Below are 21,279 nucleotides of genomic sequence, written 5' to 3'. Positions count from 1 at the left end.
ATATAAATAAACAAGAGATATGGTAAACAAATAAAACATTTTTTTATATTTACTCCATAAGTCACCTTATATTTACGAACACTCAAAAAAATGGGTTATATTTAGGTGAAACCTATGGCCAAAATACTATGGGACAAATACCATGGACTAGATTGTTATTAATACCATGCAAAAAACCATTATGAACCCTAATATTAGAATTAATAAAAATAAAAATGGCACATGGTATTGACCCATGGTATTCACCAAAATGGCACATGGTATTGACCCATGGTATTCACGTGGAATGTAGCCTATCTAAATGGGGGAATTAAACCAGCATGTAGCCTATGCTAAGATTCACTAGGACTTTACAAAGTTTTATTATTTAGTGAAAGACTCGCCAAGATCTTACAAGATTTTATAATTGAGTAAAATATTCGCCATGCCTGGTGAGAGATTCGCCAAAAAATTATATATACATATTATATTATTGATAAAATCGCCTTCCATTTTTCCTATATACCATGGAGATTCGTCCATTTATTATATTTATAAATTTAGGGGAGGTTCTTAAAATTTTCCCTGTAATGTACCCATGTAGTGCCCATATTGTTACTATTGTGCCCTATAGAAGCCCACTATTGTTATTATTGTGCCCTTACATTATTATTGTCATTTCGGCTCTAATTATATTATAACCCCTTAGACTCCTATATATAGAAAGGAGGTATTTTCATTTGTATCATCCAATAATTGTTCATTTACGTAATGTAAAGGAGGTTTCCCCCTTGAAGAGGCTGAATTCTAAGGTGTTAATCTATCTTTTCTATCTTTTTGTGAGCTGCTTTCATAACATTTGGTATCAGAGCTTTGGATTCTAGGGTTTCGTTTCTCCTAATAGGTCATCGTGGCATTTTCGCTATAACTTTTTTTCAGTGATGTTTCAAATGCTACAAAAAACCCATTTGAGAATAAATCACTCTAAACCTCGGTTCCGAATTTCAGAGCTTTTCGCGCAATATTTGCGGAGATATGATCTGATGAAGTCCATCTTTTTGCAGACTCCTGAATTACATTCCAAATAGGTGACCCAGGGAAAATCATCATAACTTTCTCTCTGAGCATCAGATTGAAATTTCGTAAGAAGGTACAGAAAGAAGACGGACTGTAGTTTCTTGTATATATTTTTCAGAGCCAAAGATGGAATCAGTGACATGTGGCACATCATACAAGTTCACTCTACTAAACTAGTCTATAATCAGGTCATTGTGGGAGATTCGACATAACTCTTCCTTGGAGAATCTAAATTCGATCAAACTGGTGGCAATGGAAAGAGGACATAGAGGGCTACTCCGGGTTGTAATTTCAAAACTAGAAGAGCCGAAATTACAGAGTTCTAGTCATTTCAATATCGAGCTCCTAAAATCAAGAAAAGGCGATATGAGGAAGTTTGATGGCAAGGATCCGATAAATTGGATACTTCAAATGGAGCAATATTTTGATCTACATGGTGTACCACTGTTACAAAAGGTATGTATTGCATCTTCATATTTAGAACCAGATCAATTTTTATGGTATCAATGGCTTTGTTCTCGTAAAAAACTTGTTACGTGGTCAATTTTCACGGAGGAAATGATAACACATTATGAGGATACAAAGAGAAACACCTTCTTTAGAGAAACACCAAAACAATTGGAAAGAGTAAAAGGGCTTTGTTGCATAGTGGAAAGTAAAATTATGGCAACAAGGAAGTCTACCCCTCACAACTATAAAGATGGAAGTGTTGTTTCTCTTAGCCTACCACAACTTAGAAGGGTTACACCACAAAAATTGGAAGAAAAAATAGAAAAAGGGCTTTGTTACAATTGTGATAGCAAATGCACTAAAGGTCATAAGTGTGCTGAGAAGAAATTATTTTTTATAGAGTATGAAGAGGAGGAAGAAAAGGATCAAGAAACATCAAAAGAAGAGGATATACGCCAGGACCCAGCCCCAGAGAAAGAAGAAATGAATCAAACCATCTCTTGTAAAGCATTGGCAAGAATTACCACTCCTCAAAATCTCAAGATAGAAGGACGTATCAAGAAGAAAAAGGTACAAGAAGTGAAATATCACATCGAGAAATAAGAAATGAATACAACCATACCTTTTAATTCATTGGTCGGAATTACCACTCCTCAAACTCTAAAGATAGAAGAACATATCAAGAAGAAAAAGGTTCAAGCAGTGAAAGATCACATCGAGCATCAACAACAAGTTCTCAAACTTTTAAAGAATAACGGCACTTTGGTGAAAAATCAAATGAAACAACAGGTAGATCAACATCGTAGTGAAAAATGTTTTGAAGAAGGTGATTGGGTATTTTGTTAAGAAATTTACTGCATAACATAAATAATTACTGAGAGGAATAAATATAAAATAACCAGCAACAACCATAAACACATAAACACAAATGTTTATCCGGGAAAACCCCAAATCCGGGGAAAAACCCAACCTAATAAGATCTTATTAGCATTGGCCCAAACCCTAGCCAATCCAACCAAGTGAGCCTTCACCGCTCACCTCCAGGTCTTGCATTACAATGAAGTCCATCTAGCCTTTTATAAGCTCCATTACATATAATACCACGGGCAGAATACCATAGGTGCACAATACTATGTGCCCCAAAACCATCATTGTTTAACCTGGTCAAATTTGACTCTATCCCAAGTCAAGTTTACCTAACAATTCCCCCCTTAAACTTGACTTGGGGTTCCTTGACTAACTCCAACGAAACTTGCTAAGCGAGACAATCCCGCTCACTCTAGCTCTTACCCCCCTCAAAGTTTTTACTTGGGGTATTGTTAACCCGACATCCCCCTTATCACCTAGGTCTAACCCAAACTTTACCAGTGATCACCAAGGGGTACACATGCCTTACCATGTCTTACAGTAGTATGCCCATTTACATGCAATAATTTTGACTTCATTAATTTTTTTTTTTGTTTATTGTTGTTGTGATTCTGATCCATCCTCTCTTAATTCGATTTTCTCAAAAACTTCTATCAAACCACTCCAACTGCGAGCCCGAGGAGAACCTTGTATATTCCAGCACTGGTGGCCTCACGTAGCATAAAACGAACAATTTTGAAGTCGCATGAACAATTTTCTTCTGCTGATCTTCTTTAAATAGCCACATGAATCCCGAACAATTCGTCAATATGTTCGAAACCAGTAAATATCGCAAATGCACTGCAATCCCTTGCAGTTATGACACCATCTTCCGCACATTCTCCTCGAGGTTCTTCCGTGTACGATTGTTCCACCATTATTTTCCAGACCCAGATCTGTAAAAAGGCTACATTGATCTCATTAGGCACTATAAACCCCTAGCATCAAAGAATCCCTTTGAAGTCAATATCTAGCTCTGATACCAGTTGTTAAGAAATTTACTGCATAACATAAATAATTACTGAGAGGAATAAATATAAAATAACCAGCAACAACCATAAACACATAAACACAAATTTTTATTCGGGAAAACCCTAAATCTGGGGAAAAACCCAACCTAATAAGATCTTATTAGGATTGGCCAAAACCCTAGCCAATCCGACCAAGTGAGCCTTCACCGCTCACCTCCAAGTCTTGCATTACAATGAAGTCCATCCAGCCTTTTATAAGCTCCATCACATATAATACCATGGGTAGAATACCATAGGTGCACAATACCATGTGCCCCAAAACCATCACTATTTAACCTGGTCAACTTTGACTCTATCCCGAGTCAAGTTTACCTAACATATTTTTACTGCTACATCTCAAGCAAGCTATTTATGAGAAGGAAATGTTGGCAATACTACATGCACTTAAGAAATGTTGACCTTACCGAATGGGAAGACACTTCAAGGTAAAAATGGATCATGATATTCTTAAATACTTTTTAGAACAACTATTATCTTTAGAAGAAAAGAAAAAATGTGTCACAAATATGTTGGGTTATGACTTTGACATCATCTATAGAAAATGGAAGCAAAATTTTGTTGCAGATGCACTCTCAAGAAAGGATGAGGATGTGGAAGCATTGTTTTGTGCTATTTCTATTATCCAACTAGATTGGATAAACGAAGCAAGGGATGAGTGGAAGAAGGACGATGAAGTATGGCCACTTATTCAAAAGTTGCAAAAGATCCCATTCAAACAATATTTCCAAAATTGAAGAGGAAGGAAAAATCATATTGGAACTGGGAGCAGTCACAGAAACAAGAACCCGACAGCTACGAAATCGATCAATTTCAGAGTATCTCATCAAGTGGAAGAACTTACCCGCTAAAGATTCCACATGGGAGGACAAGAATTTTATACAGAAGCATCAAGAACTACTCAAGCATTGAGGACAACACTTTTTGAAGGAGAGGGGCATGTTAGGCCCCTATACTACTAGTGTAACCCCTTATTGTTATTAGTACAACCCCCTTATTATATTGATGTACCCATATAGTGCCCATATTGTTACTATTGTGCCCCATAGAAGCCCACTATTGTTATTATTGTGCCCTTACATTATTATTGTTATGTCGGCTCTGATTATATTATAACCCCTTAGACTCCTATATATAGAAAGGAGGTATTTTCATTTGTATCATCCAAGAATTGTTCATTTATGTAATGTAAAGGAGGTTCCCCCTCGAAGAGGCTGAATTATAAGGCGTTAATCTATCTTTTCTATCTTTTTGTGAGCTGGTTTCATAACAAACAAATTTGTCTACTATAGTGTTGTCCCAATAGTCTCCAATATTTGCAAACTTCAGTTCTTCTAAGTGCCAATGTTTACTTTTCTTGTTTTCAAAGGGGCCAATCCTCCACCACAATCAGTTGACGCCTCAGCCACGCAAAGAAGGAGGTCTTGTATGACATATGCTAGCCCTCGACAGTTCTGGGCATCAGTTCACTCCATCGGACCATTTGTGGATCTCATGGCAATGGGGGGTTTACCTGTTCCAGCTGATAGTGAAATAGTGGTATCCATTCCAAAAAGAAAGTCACGAGAATGGAACCATATCCAAACCATTTTAGGTTCCCCGCATTGCATTTGGTTAGTTGGTGTTTCATATTCACTTTCATGGCTTCCGCCCAGTTGAAGACAGTAGGCGCCATGCAATCTATGGCATACTGGAATTTGGAATTGTTGGACTCATGAAATTCCTGAGCCCCAGCAACTGTGTTTATGGTTAAGAGCAGCACTTTCAGTAAAAGGTCATTGACACTCTTGATATCAACCTTATCGCTTTTTGATTTCAACACTTCTGGACAATATTTTGCAAGAAACATGTTCACACTTGCCCCAATGAGCCTGGCCCCATACAAATTGACTAGTTCCCCTCTTCGGGATAGTTCGGTGATGAAGTATATGTTTGAAGTCTCTAGCTCCAGCTCTTGGTCCCGAATCACAAAGACTTCTCGTCCAATGTCCCAACAGTTCCTTAGAGCATCTAGACAGTTTGGATCTTCTAATGCCAATGAATCAATTGCCTCATGCTCGCATTCTTTCCAATCAACCATTTTTTCGCTGTATTTTGCCTACAAACACCATGGATTCAAGTCAACATCAGTCCTTGACCAAGAAATTGTAGATTTGAAGAAAAGAAATTAGGCAAAAATTGAATTTTTTATACTCTCTGTGTCGGTGCGACTATTTTAAAAATAGTAGCACCGATGTTGCAAGTGCCCATTGTAATAACCCTCAATTGGCGTGATCCCAAGCCTGGATCTCGTGTCGACCAAGGGAAATTTTTTTTTGCCAAAAGTCCCTCAAAAATCTGAAAAACGGTTAGAAAACAAGCAAACCAAGTATGAAAATAAATCTTAGGGTCTCAGCTCTTACCTGCAACTGATGGTTCATCGATCGGCCTCCTGGATCTGTCGCAATTTTCTCTTGAAGATTTAGGGCACAAATGGGTAAAAATTGCTCCAAATGAGGTAAAAAAGGTAAATGGTAAAAAATAATTTACTTTTTCCCTTTTTATAACTTTTTCATGATGTTTTAGGGTTTTACAAGCATTTTTCGCCTATTTTTACCTTAGAAATCGGATAATGTGTTCGCTTCTTGTGTAGCGACAGGTTATGGGATTGTTGATGATGGTGCTAGAGTCATGTTTAAGCTCTTTTCTCGACTCATAAAAAAACTCAAAGAAAAATATCGCCGAGTATTTTTCCCTTTTTGACTCGTTAAAGAGAATAAAAATGGGGGTTCTACTTTCACCTCTTTTTGACCCTTAAAAAACTAAAAGATTGTCGAGCTCTTATCATTTTGAACTTGTTAAAGGCTGTGAAACATTGTTTACCCAGTATACATTTACCCCTTTTTCAGTTTGGGATACAAACTATTTACAAAAAGGGTACTCCTTAGCTTACATGGTCAAGCGGTTATCTCAAGTATTGTTTTCTACCTTTTCGAGCTCGAGAGACACAACTGTATGAAAAGGGACCTTTTGGAGTTTTCTTTTCCATGCCTTTTTCAAATTCTCTAAATATGAAAAAGCTACCGAGTTACACCTTTGTTAGACTCATTAAAATATTAAATGACATCGGATTCATCACCATGAAGGACATGAGCTTCTCCTTCCTAGGGCTCATTAATCTTACTAGGTCGGATTCATCAAAAGGATGGAATTACAGTGCAAACATGCTATCCCCTTTAAGATTGTGATAAAAAATAATTGGGGTACCTGCCATAAATGGTGGGGGAAAATGGGAAAATTTACCAATTGAGAAAGCAGCTAGTCACTCTTGAACATGACACTCTTTTGCTTTGTGTCGGGTTGGGATATCTCCACTTCATCATTGACCTTCCTGGGTTTGGGCCACCATTTTTTTCCTTTCCATTTGATCTCTTCCTCGTCATCATGACCTCCGATCCTATGGATCCCAAAGCTTCCAAACTCCGGAGTCATGTCTCCGATATGTTCAAGAGTTAACCCTTCTGTAGTTTACACTCATTTCTGATTCTCTGTATCATTCACAATCATTGCATCCCTTATCTCGTGTCGATAATGTGGGATACATCATGGCCCTCCTTCAACATGGTCACTTCCTATCGACTTCAACTCATTATCCCGGAAGTTGGTTGAGAGACTCCCTTCAAGTACCTTAGAGCTTGCATGCCCTAATGGAAAGTTCTTTGCACTCGATGACAAGTTCACATCATTGGCCTTCAATCGGGTGACTTCACTGGTGTTCGAATTTAGTTCCTTATTCACACTTTATGAATTGTTTTGTTGGTACCTTGAGAGCCCTTGTCATTATAGATGGTTTCCCTCGCACTTGTTAACAGTTCAAATTATTGACTGGTAATCAAGCAATTTTCAAGCATGTTCAACCTCAACACATCTACTCACTTGCTATAAATTGTACTTTGATCGGGTCGTGTTGGAGTGCAAGACCTTGGCCTTAGATTACAGAAGTCTAGGTTGCAGGTTGATGTGACATGATCATGCTTACATACATGTCTCTTTCATATGGATGGTTGTGAGCATACCATGAGTCTGTTATATGTGATCCTTCTCATTTTTGGATGGTTGCAACCATACCTTGGGTTTGATATGATCCTTCTTATTGGATGGTTGTGCCCATGCCTTGGATCCATTTACATTATCTTATTTTGGATGGTTGTGTCCATACCATGATTCATGTATCAGATATTTCAATGATGCATATGTATCTATGCTTGCTTGCAGGTTTTCCAGTGGCGACCTTCAGTTCCATGCATCTACTCGTAAAGAATTTCACCCCTCACTCTAGTTCGGCCTTCATGCTTTAGGGGGCATCTATTACACAGCATTTTGTCACTGTCCCTGTACTCCTCATTCCTCAATCCTAGGGTACCTATACAGTGACCCTTATATGTTTCCCTACCATGAAGAACATGTCCCTAAATCCCTTTTCATCTATAGACCATTTCCCTCCTTCATCATTTCCCAAGAATATTCCTTGAAACTCAGTTTTCATGACCGGCACTAGTGCTCAGTTCTTCCCCTACGCCGATTTGCAGAGTTTAAAACCAAGACTAGCACTGAACAGCACAAGTGAGCCATTCATCACTCACGCCGACCCTGTTTTGGCAATTTTTTAAAAATGGAGTCGAAGCTTCCAGCTCTAGAAGCTTCGTGAACGGAAGTCTGGTAAATGGTTGAGCAAGATAGAGCCGAGAGAGTCTGTTTGGGCTCCTTTCCCCTATTAAGATGGAACAAACCATAAGGGATAAGGCCTCTCCCACCATAAGAGGATCCATTTCCCCTCCATCAAAGCTATATAAACTCCCCATTTCACACCCTCAGCTAGCTAATGAAAGGGTTGAAATAATTTGCAAATCTTGAGAGCCATATTGAGAACCTTAGCCTTCTAGTTTGTGTGTGAAGGGAGAATAAGCTTGTTGTGTTTGGTTTGGAGCATAAGGAAAGAGGCCTTGAACTTCCATTTTGTTGAGGGTGAATCATGAGATGCTTCTAGTGGTGTTGGAACCTAGACATGCCAAAGGGAACCTGCAACGTCAAGGCTCCAGTTGTATTTCTCTTTGAGTTTTATTAATACAACTAATGGTTTATTTCCTACATTGAGTGTCATATTACATTTGATGGCTTAAGATTCCTTGACTTTTTAAGTATATTGAATGTGACTATATGCTATCATGTTTGTTGTTGTCTCTTGTCTATTTCTTTCAGTATTTGAATAGAAAGAACGAAAGGAAGCTGGAGCAAAGAAGCAAGATCACCATCAAACGACTTAGCGTTCTAAGAGGTAGGCCCTCTTATTCGATTATAGTCTAAGGAAGTTTACATTAGATTTTTCTGTTTGCAGCTAGACCCACTCTTGGGCTAGAGGGATCACCTTTGTCCGCAAAGGAGATTTACCTACTCTACAGGAACATTTCTCCTTATCATCATGCTTGGATGAGGATGCAGCTCTGGTGTTCATTCGGATCTCTTCTTTTACCAAGTCAAACCACAAACACTCCCACTCTAGTACCTTCTCCCTCCCATTAACTCAGTCCTAGTAGTTGTGCCAAATCTTGGGAAGTCCTAGAAGTGCTAGGCTCACAAGATCGTCTTCAGCAATTGTAACACAAACACTTCCAATCTCATCCCGACATTGGGTGAACTTGGTTAAGTACTTTCGTATTGTATCGCCCTTCTCCATCGCGATCTTTTTGAGCTTGTTCTTGAGTGCTAGCTTCTTATGGTCAGTATTGTTTTTAAATAGGTTCATCAAGGCTTTCCACATTTCAAATGGATTTTCCTTACCATGGAGATTCAAGACAATATGATCTTGAACTCCTTATAGGATAATCCTTCTCGCTTTTTCCACACACTTTCTCCATTATGCCAGATCCTGAGCATCAGTTGTTGGAAGCTTAGGAATATAATTGTCTATGAATTCATTAATCTTGTTGTATTCCAACACTGCCTCCATCATGTCCTTCCAAGAAATGTAATTCGAGCTACCCTCAATGGCATACTCAAGCCCCAATCCATAAAACGACATCATGCTGGCTCAGAAGTATGAAACTACAAATTCAATTTTTCCTGCAAAAAAAACTTGTATCCTTCTCTTCTATAGTGATTTTAGATCTGATACCATGTAGATTCCTTGTAGATTCAAACTACAAATTGTAATACTCTAAAACAATTTACTTGAATCTACTCTAGTCATCAGTAGATACAATAATTAATCAATTAAATCACGAAGTAGAAAAAGCAATAATTTCAATTTCACATAACATAATAATTTTCTAGGGAAATCCACAGCTAAAAACCCCTTATGTATGTCTATTGCATTAATTAGAAAATTTTAGAATATTACAATGCTTTGCTCAAGCCCGAGAAAACTCTACACTATCACAATCTATCTCATTGCTTCACAAACAAGCTCCAACCAATATTTAGCCAAATATGTTGACTTCCAAGATCCTATTTCCTTGCATAGTTTCCTAGGGAATTTTCCCATATTTAATTAGGAAATTCATCATCCTTAACTGTGCAATCCATCAATAGACCTCCCTCTAATTGCTTGCACCATCGGTTTATTTTAGATGATTTCACAACTCATAGTACATTATCCCTTAACTCCAATCTCAACTGGGTCTTTCTCTGACCTGACATGCATGAGTTAATTATAAGTGAATCTTTAGTTTACTGGTTGAGCAATGTTGGTTACACCCCACTACTAGATCTACCACTAATTCCTCCATCAGTGGTAATTAGTTTAATTGAATTTAACTCAGTTAAACTGAATTAAATAATTACAACTCAAAAGAACTCAACCTGGGCACCTAAAATTTAGGAACCACTCTACATGACTCTAGATAGACTCCCAACTCGAATTTACTGAGCCAACTAAGTCAAATTAACTTAGTTAACTATTACAAGTTTCTCTGAGAATTAGAATTACAATTTAATTCCTAATTTAATTCAAGTGAAAAATTAAATTTGGATTTTATTATTGCTATTTTCAACAGACATATCAATACCATTTTATACTTTTGATGCATTTTACAAGGAAAATCCCCATCAATCTACTCTTCTATCTATTCAGGACTCTCAATAAGATGGTAGACATTGTGTAAGGAAAACAAAGCTAGGTGGAACCTAGCCTTTTCCACCTTTCCTTAACTAAATTGTTGGTATTGGAGGAACTAATAAGAGAAATCAATCATGGCAGTCATTTGTAGATTCCTCAAACCTGGTAGTTGACTTAACAACCAATTCCTTAAGCAAGAAGGAAACACCCTTAGCAGTGGCAAAAGACATTCAATCGAAAACTGGAAGTTCTGTGAAAAGGCCTTCAGTTGTAGTTCATTCATTAGAAAGGAATAAAGATAAGAAGTTGCATTTTCCTTATAAAGAAGTAGTTTTCCCCAAGAAGCCCCTTACCAGATCTATTGCAAAAAAAATTCCCTTGGAGCAGAAATTGGAAGCGATGGAAATTTTACCAGAAGATGAGGTTATTGATGATAAAGACAAAGAGATTGCATAGTTGCAGCAGGAAAATGGGGACTTAAAGAATGTTGTTCTAGAAAGGATAGTTATACCTAGTGAAGAGGAACCAGTCGCTAAAGCTACAATAGTTGTTACAAAATCCAAGGGAAAAGAAAAGATAGTAAAAGAGGATATTAAAGAGGCAGAAGCTCCAGCAGCTAGAGTCACTAGATCCTCGGCCAAAAAACTACAAATTTAGGAAGAGAAGACAACACAAGAAGAAGAGACGACAGAGATGGATGAGGGAAAACATACTCTTAATAGGATTAGAATGCAATTGAAGAATTCTCACGAGGAGATTTATGAACTCAAACAGTAGGATGAAATGGCTAGGAAACAAACGAGTGATCTTTTGGACATCTTTCAGCCAACAATGGACAATGCCAAATATATGTTGAAGAGGTCCCTTCCACTACATAGGCAGCTAAATAATATATGCAAGAAGAATCTTACCATGAGGAAGGAGTTAAGGGATACCAAACAACAATTGAAAGAGATGCAGGAGAAGGATAGAGGTAAATTGGACTTGTTGGTTTAAGCAACCAAAGTTTGAATGTTGGAAAAGGGGTAAACAAGGAAGTTTTGATTTTTGTTTTTTTCCTAAGTATTCTTATTAATGGGGTTGAGGTTAAAGATGATTATATTTTTCATGAAGTCCCTCTTGAAAACATTGGTGGTCGGGATTCTTAAGTCACTTTCAAAAGAAGCAGCTCACACAACAGTTTTATGTCCTAGCTAAGCATTAGGATTATGGTTTTTTGATGGGAAGGTGGAAGTTTTGAATTTTTGGTGAAAGGGGGTTTGAAAGGAGTCTACAGTAGGATCATCATTGTGTCAACATCATCACCAACATGTGCAGATTGTTCAGAGACCTTACTATTGCTCTAAACCATGAAAAACAAATGGTGTTGCGCTTTCTGACCAGTGCTATGTTTCTGGCTCTAGATGAAATTGTCAAAGTTGGGGACTTTATATTATGGAAGAAATATTTTGAGGAATTTTTCCATGTCTGATGAATTAGGAGGTTGCGTAGCACTGGTGCTACTCTTCCAATCATCATCAATTTGGCCAAGTTATCCAAATCAAAACCTCTTTTGTTTTGTTATTATGGTCTTGGTGAATGTAATGAAGCATCTAATGACTCATAGGCTCGATTTGGACTGAACATTAAATTTACATAAGATTAAGAATATTTAGTTAAAACAGTCCTTAGTTTTCATAAATCAGCTCTATTTTCATTGCATTAGGTAGAAACTAAAAACTTATTGAGAAATTTGGTCCCTAGAGGTGGGAATTGATTTTTATTTAGTCTATTTATGATCAAAATGTAATTGAACATACGATTGGTTAGATTTGAGAAGGAAGAACACTGTGTGCATTGTGTTTTCTTGATTTTCCAGTGAATGAAAAGACAAAGGCCTAATTTTACAGGGATTCCTATGTTAGTTTCTTTGGAGGTGTGCTTCTTGGTTTTTTAAGTTCCTTATGTTATTCATCATGATTTTAATGTGTCTTCTTGTTTATTTAAACAAAGATATTGACTTAGAATTCACTTTAAATGGTGCTTTGTTTCAGTTTGCTAAACATATATGTCTTCTGCTAGATTGATATTTAGAATTCATCTTTTTGACTCGAAAAACTCCAAAAAAAATAGCTACCTTGCCCTATAGAAGATCCCTCTTTCTCTTCATCCTCTCATTGGAAATCATCAACTTTATTGGGTGTATTTCCCAATAGGTCTCTCTTTATTTCCTGCCAACAAACCTTTAAAACTCATACCCACTAAGAAACATAACTATCATAATATCCAAGTGTTTGAACATTTCAGACAAACAGAGCCCTCTCTGAAGTTGGAAGGGATAGATTCCAACTTCCAAGTGGTTTGTGTTTACCTTTGAGTTTCTCTTTTCAACCTAGGGAAATTACGGAATGCTAACATTCCCTCTCCACATAGCGATAACAACACGTATTAGTCCATACATCCATCAAACATTTGATAACTATGTTGAAAATTGGCAACAAGAAATTGCTAAAAATAGCACTGCTAAAAATAGCAATTTGGGCATTAGTGCTAGATTGGGCAACAGGGAATGAAAAATGGAAGTGCTAAAAATAGAAGTTCTATTTTTAGCAGTTCAAGATGGATTCCTATTTTAGTCAATCCCTAGACTAAACATAGGAAGTAAAATTCGAATTTGATATTAATAGTAGTTTGTGAATTAATCAATTAATTCATATTGAGTTAATTAATTAAGGAAAAACAAACTTGAAGTCTATGAGAGGACATGCAACAGTTTATCTATTAATTGATGAATTTATCCATCAGTTAAAGAGATAAGGATGAGTTGTAATTAGTTGGCTCAGTTAACTGAGTCAAGTCCAGTTAGATTAATTTAAAAAGTTGTTAAATTAATGAGATATAGTTTGTTGATGCTTGCATGCATGTGACAACTATTATTTTCATATAACTGAGTATTCTCTCATGGATAACTAATGCATGGCAGTTCAAATACAGACCCAGTTGAGATCAAAGAAGGGACAGTGTACTATCAATTAGATGAATATTTTTCCTATAAAGGAAGCTCATCCATGATGAGGATTTATCTCCTTCAGTTTTGTGCAGTTATTTTAGAGGTCAGTGTTGTGTGTGAGGTGAGAATCACACAGGTTGCAGCTGGAGGAACCAGGAAAAACTGTGCATAGAAATAGTAGGCTTGGAGGGCAGAGGAGAAGGTTTGTGAGAAGCCTTTGATTATCTATAAGTAGCAGAGGGATTGTATTGAGAACTGGATAGCTTCCAAGCTAAGGCTTTGTGTAAGACTATATTTCCACTTGTATGATAATACAGAGATGGGGTTTTAGGCAGGTGCTTTGTTTCTGGGAAAACTAGTGTCTTTTCGATCTGCTAGTCCCACTAGGATTGGCAGGTATCCTAGAAACAAAAAATCAAATCAATTTGTGATTTCCTCTATGTATGATAGATAAGAGAGAAGCAAAGGGACCAACCTGGATCTTCTGCTTGACTCCTTGCTTGATTTCTCTCCTCCTTGACAGAGCTTGCCACTCTTCTCCTACTCGTCCCACTTAGATAATACATGTAGAAATGAAGTAACACAACACCATCAAAGCATCTCAATCTATGATATCATAAGCATTGCAGAATCAGAAATACAATGAGCATACAATGGCATTTACAAATAACAACATTCACAAATACATGATTGTATGGAGGAAAACTCAAAGAACTTTATTAATAATAGAAGAGAGGATTACAACCTAGCTGTCTGATCCAGCATCATCCTCCCAGCATCAAAGCCCTCTTCACCTCATGAAAAGCAAGATCACCCAACAATACAATGTTCCCTCTCAAAGACAAACTATCAGCGCTTCCTTACAAATTACAAAATTCCAGCCTCTAGATCTCTCAGATGAGGGATCCATTTATAGATGTCTGCAAGGGTGTGAGTCATCTCTGGGTTTTTGATTAGTTTCATTCCACTTGTAGTTCTTGGTTCCACTTGGAGATTTCTTGGATCTCTTACTCATCCCTGGGCGAATTCAGAGAGGCAAGTGTCATAGGAGAAGTTTCTAGAAGATTCCATGAGTATCCACTTAGCAAACTGTCTCAGACATTTGTCCATTCTCGCTCATCGCACCCCACAGAAGGCCTCTTCAGTATGCATCGCACCTGGCTAGTGTAGGAGTTAGTATGCATCACACCTTGACAGTGGAGCAGTCGGTATGGTCTAGTTTTGGCCAGTTCTGAGTGGGTTTTCAGGTGGAACTTCTGGGGAATGATGTAATCAATTGACCATGATCCTTTAGGGTATGGAACAACACTTTTAGGGGTTAAAAAGCCCTTGGTTTATCGACATATAAGATTGGGGTTGCAGTGCCCAAATATGTCTATAACAGTTGCCCCCTAAAGCATGAAGTCATAAATCTTTAGATGTCGGGTGAAATGCTTTATCATGAGGATCCGAGGTATTCGAACTGGAAGGTGACCTATATAAGATACAATACAATACATCATCACAATATAATTTTCCATGATCTAGCTGAGGTGGGCATTCCCATGCTCAGCTTTATAAATTCATTTTCATGTACATAGAACAGATAATCATCTGCAATTGCAGACTGGTGATTCTTTATATGTAGAGTCATCATCCCTTAGCTTGGATGATCATCTATGCAGCTTCTTTGTACATTTGATGTCTTTTTATTCCTAAATATATCGCAGCCCAGATGGATGAAACTAGATCCAAGGTCTTCAAACTCATTCAATCTTCACTCGATGTACAAGTCGATCCATGTGAAAACATGTCGTGAAGTCGAACATGGAAAGACATCGCCTGATTAGCCACCAATAATGTAAGTTGTTAACAGGTGCAAGAGGAATCGTCGATAATGATAATGACCCTCAAGGTACTACAGTACAATTTACGTGGTGTGAATATATGATCCGATGTCGAACACCACGCAAAGTCTCCCGGTCGAAGGCCGTTGATGTAAACCTGTCGCTGGAAGTGAGAAACTTGCCATTGAGGCATGCAAGCTTCAAAGTACTAAAAGGGTTGTTTCTAAGTCAACTTATTGGATAATGAGCTGAAGACAAGAAGTGACCCGTCATAGAAGGGCCTTAATGTATCCCACATCAATGACATGAAACAAAGCAAATGATTTTCTGGAGGTGAAAACGATCTGATGATACAAGGTTCAGGAATAGCGGTCATGAAAAATGGAGGGTGAAGGTATTGCAGTGGATGAGACATTAACTAGATGGTGAATTCTCTGAGTGACTTCTCTTAAAAATTTCGGTGACACTAAGATGGATTGGTAGCGTTAACCCCAAAAGATGGATGGTACGGTGCACCAATGGTGATATGGCTGGTGAACGGAATAACCCAACCCGACTCAATCATGGTGATGGAGTGAAAGTGTCATGTTCAAGAGCGACCTGCTACCAATAAAATTCTTTAAGTTTTCTTCCCTTTTTCCCCAGTCATTGCTAACCAGTACCTCTTTATTTTTGTCAAGCTTGAGGAGGATAACATATTCTTGTTCTATAATTTCCCCTTCGAGCAAACCTGTCGCTATGTTTTAGCGAGCCTAGCGACAGTGAAACACGTTCTTGTCTGGGCGGACAAGTTGGTCGCTATTGTTTTAACGAGTTTAATGACAAGGATAACTCGGTCCTTTTCATGTTTAGAGAGTTTGAAAAGGGACAAAAAGCAAACTCCAGTGGTCCTTTTTCGTAGCATAACCCCTTAAGTCTGAAAAAGTATAAAATAATACGTAAGGGATGATTTTTTCGATCACTTTAGCGAGCCGAAAAAACAAGCGCTCGATCTTTTTGTGGGATAATCCCTCAAGTCCAAAAAGATTAAAATGTGCGGGAGGGATGGCACTTCCAATCACTTTAGCGAGCTGTAGAGGCCAATTTCTTGACAATCTTTTCATATTTAATGAGTCTGAAAAGAGTTTAAAGTGGACTTCTTTTTTGAGGAACAAGTGGTGCTTAGGGTAGCAATTGGTTCCGGGTGAGCTTGGAACTTCTCAAAACATGGTGATGTGAAGAGGGTGGCTAACAGGACCACTTGTCGCATCTATTCCTCAAAAGGGTAAACAATCAAGTGGAAGCATATAATTGGCCAAAAGAATGGTGGTGATGGCAGGAACACAACCAAGGCTCAAAAGGCTGACATTATGGTGATCACAAAGGTTATTTACCAAAGGTGGGTTTATTTTTTAACCAGGTTGAACTCTGGGGGAACATATGCTCAATGGTAGGTTTATTTTTTAACGAGCTTGAACCATGCAATAACATTGCTCATTTTTCCTTTTTATGTAAGCTAGAAACGACCAAACTAAAAATCTAAAAAAACTAGAAAGCTAGGGAACTACTGAGGTTAGGTGGGATGGTTTCATCCGCGGAACAGTTCAAATGCTTCCTTTGCTTCATCCGTAGTGTAGACAAAGGTGAATGGTGGATCAGACCAATCACCTAACCTAAGAACTTGAAAAAAATAAAAAGCTAAAACATCTAAAAAGCTAAAAAATGAAATTGGTCGTTTTTCTCTTGCATAAAAAGGTTTGCATGCCCTAGACATCGAGAAAACGAGAGTTCCCAGGTGACCATATGGAAATCACTGCGGTTAAGCAGGATTCTTTTTGTCAGTGGTTAGACAAAAATACTTCCTTGGCTTTGTCCATTGAATAGACAAAGGTGAATGGTGTGAGATAACACTTCCAATCACATGACCTGTAGGGAAACCTATCTTTTCAGCTGGGTTCGACTGCCTCAGCAGACTAGAGTGCATGCCTCCTAATATTTGTTACATTCACCAGACTACTCACGGTAGTTAGGTGGATGGAATGAAGGTGGAATAGACATTCTTGACGCAAAAGGACCATTTAGGGATGATGTTTGTCTCAAAGTTGTGCTCGAACTAGGAAATGAAAGCTGGTCAACAGTGACAATTTTGCCTTCATGCAAGAAACACATTACTTGAAATAGTGTTGAGGAAATAAATTCCATGTTGTAAACATAGTTACGCCCAAGGAGAAAATTGTAATCTAATAGTCCTTGGACTACCATCACATTCAAGTGAATGGTTTTCCTTCTCAAAGTTATCGGTAACATAGGAAGGATCCCTGATGGTCGACTGGTTCCTTTGTTAAAACCTGACAAATTCTGAGTAACAAGCATAAGCGATGGCAAACCAAGTGATTTCCAAGCAGTTGAGGAAAGGATACTCACTGAAGACCCTTCATCTATGATAGTGCCAGACACAATCATTTTGTGAACTTGTACTATGATTCGGAATGGTACATTAGAAGGAAGGCGGGATCTTGCTTGTCGATTCCAATCGAAGGAAGTGACCAGACCACTTGGAGGGGGTACCAAATAAATGGTTGAACGATGTGCTTGATGTCATTGAAGGCATAGTTCATTTCCCTCTGAAAAGTTTCCCCTGCGTTCTTCAAACCAAAAGGTAGTTTATGGTATGCGAACGTGCCCCATGGACATATGAATGCAGTCTTTGACTAGTTCTGTGGGCGGATATTGATTTGGTTGTATCCGGGAAATCCATCCATGAATGAAAAGATTTCACATTCGGTACATTCATCAATTATCTGGTTGATGAAGGGTGTAGGGTAGTTGTCCTTTGGACACGCTTGATTTACATCCCTATAATCAACACACATTCTAATCATTCCTTACTTTTTCATCACAAGAACAATATTCGATACCCAATCAGTGAGAGGAATGGGGTAAATGAAACCAGCACGCAAAAGTTTTTCAACTTCTACTTTAATGGCAGCGGCTTTCTTTGGGTGAACCGGTCGAAGCCGTTGTCATATTGGTTTGGCATCTGGATACATCTTGATTTCATGTTCAACGATGCTCGAGTCAATGTCTGGAATTTCTTCGTATGACCAAGCAAAGACATCTCTAAATTCGTGAAAGAGTGCACAGTATATTTCCAGTTCTAAAGGAGAACACGATTTTCCAACATGAATATTCTCTACAACATTAGGTTTGGTCGAGATATTGATGGTGATAGTTTCCTCAATATTGGACAGATTTCATTCGGAATCTAGTGTATTTACAATATTTGATAGAAAATCAAAAATTGAAGGATGATTAAGGTCGCTCGAATAATCTTCATCATTATCTTGAAGGTTGGAATGATGGTGGTAATCTTCCCATGGCGTCTCTCCTATCATCATCAACTGAATGATTCCTTCATCTGTAGAATGTATACTAGACCAAGGATCAGAAGAGGTACCATACTCTAGAGACCTATCTATCCAAACACTCGTTGAGTGTTGATTTGGGTTCACCGCCCAGGCCCAGAAAAATGATTGCTACAAATATTCAATGGGGCTTGGGAGGAACACCTTGCGATGATCACGCTTTCAAAATGGTCAGAGTTCTTCTTAATATTTGATGGTGTAGAAGATATCATATGACAGGTTTCCACTATAGCCACTTCCGCCAGATTGCTTGGAGGCGGGAGGGCAAAAGTACCCATTAAGGAAGGGTCTTTTAGGAGACCTACTCTATATTTTGAAGCGATTGGTAACTTCCATGGATCAATGGAATGCTTCCAGTAGCTTGTGAACTGTTGGGGAAAAAGGTCAGTTGGTCAATGATTGTAATTCCACCTTGGAAGGGAAATGCAATCTTTCTAAAATATGTAGACACAACAATAGCCATAGCATAGATCCATGGCCTTCCCAACAAGATATTGTATTCAAGGTTTCCATCAATGACTTCGACCTCAATTTCTACTGTCTTGCCCCCCAATTCTACTTGCAAGTTACTTAAAATCCCATACAGCGTGTATGTTCTTCCATCGAATGCTTTTAATGTCATTGATGATCACGACAAGGGTGGTGAACCTAAAGTTTTCCAGCAACTCATTGACATAATGCAAGTAGGTGCCCCCTCATCAATGATTGTTCGCTGAATAGTTTTATTCAGGGATTTTACCTAGATAAGGAAAGAAAGTTGGGCTGGTAATTAAGGTTCGTATCCTTTATGGTTAAAGGCTACAAGATTGGAATCCATTGGATCAATCCCACCTATTGCTGATAACAAAGCCTGCTTTTGGGAGGGGCAATTTTGCAGTACCTCAAGGGTCGACATAGCGGATGGCGATTGAGCTAGATCCTCCACTATATTATAATTTTGTGCTACTCGAGCACAAGGATTAAATGTCGATTTATGTACTACTCCCTTTGGCATCTTTATAGTTAATTAAGGAATGATGGGCGGAAAAACTTCTGGTGAAGTTGTTGTCGAACTACTGGGTTGATCTATAGCCTTGTTGTTCGACGACTGTGGATTCCCATAATCTTTATTCCTTGTCGATATCAAAGCATCATTTTGTTGTTTCGAGATGGATAGCATAAGCACTTGTGATGTGGAAGCATGATCGATAGCAACCAGATTAGTTTCTGGGTTTGGAAACAGATCAGTCAACACTGTTGAGGTAGTTGAAGCTCTTAAAAATTTCGTAACCTCAGCTCGATGTGGACAATTTTTTGTGAAATGATCCTTATTACATATGAAACATGGTTGACGAGGTTTCTTTTGCCCAGCACCGTTTTCTGAATATTTTTCAGGAGGTGAATTCTCCTGTTTCTTCTTATTATTTTTCCCTTTCTTCTTGCCCCCTGGTTACTTTGGATTCTTTCCCTTGTTAGATGACACAACATTAATCTCCGAGGCAAGAGGTTTGTCATTTGCTCTTTGACTAGAAACTGCAAGGGCTTTACTAGATGGAGCCTTTTCGATTTGCGTGCTTGAGGTACCGATTACACCATCGCCAACGTGAGAGTCCCTGTTCGATTTAGGAGGAGGGGGAATGGAAAATTCTGGTCTGGGAGCGTCAGGAATTTTACTGTAGAGTGTGCCAAACTAAGTATAGATCAAGTCTAAATATTGGGCATGAGCAATGACTTGCTCTTCGGTGACAACTCCTCCTTTTTCCACGTCCTCAGTTATGGATGGTAAAAAGGACTTAATAAACCACTCAGCTAAAAGCTGATCAAGAACATACGTCTTTACCATAGGTTGATGACATCACCACTCATGAATATGATCAGATATGTGAGTGGCTGTTGTCTGTTTGAATCTGGTAAGGAGTTCCATCCCCATTTCGTACCTTATGGGTAACTAAAAGTGGGTTAAAAAAGTAGTGGCAAGGGTGCTGAAGTTATCAAACGAAGCTCTAGGCAATTCAATATACCATTTCGCTGCCAGACCAGTTAGCATTCTCTGAAAAAGGTGAAGCCTAATCGAATCATCATTTAGGGTGTTAGATGAACACCACAAATGAAAAGTCATTACGTGATTCGATGGATCTTCACTTGGATTTCCATTAAATTTAGGAATATCGGAGGGAAGTTTATGAGGAATCGTTGGCCACCAAGGGGCGTATACAATTAGATCATTCGTTAGTTGGTTCAAATCTATTAATTCTAGAGTTGCTACAAAAGGCAACTGTTGATTCAGGTTCGGCGAAGCATACCCAGGATAATATGGGATCGCCTGAGTAGTAGGCCTTTGCATACCAGTATAATGTATTTGATGCTGGTAACTTTGATAGGGTTGATGGACATAACCATTATAGTATGGTTGTTGATAACCGTTTTGAAAATGCGGTTGTCCATGACCTACAAAGCCTTGTTGCTCAAGTCCTTGGTAAGTTTGCTGGAATTGTGGTTGTTGATATTGTACCAGCCATGGTTGTTGGACCATTTGTTGTTGCCCAAT

Source organism: Pinus tabuliformis, chromosome 9, assembly GCF_031772625.1.
Source record: "Pinus tabuliformis cultivar Carrire ecotype Pingquan chromosome 9, CPIR1, whole genome shotgun sequence".
Lineage (NCBI taxonomy): Eukaryota > Viridiplantae > Streptophyta > Pinopsida > Pinales > Pinaceae > Pinus > Pinus tabuliformis.
This window is presented reverse-complemented; position numbering follows the sequence as displayed.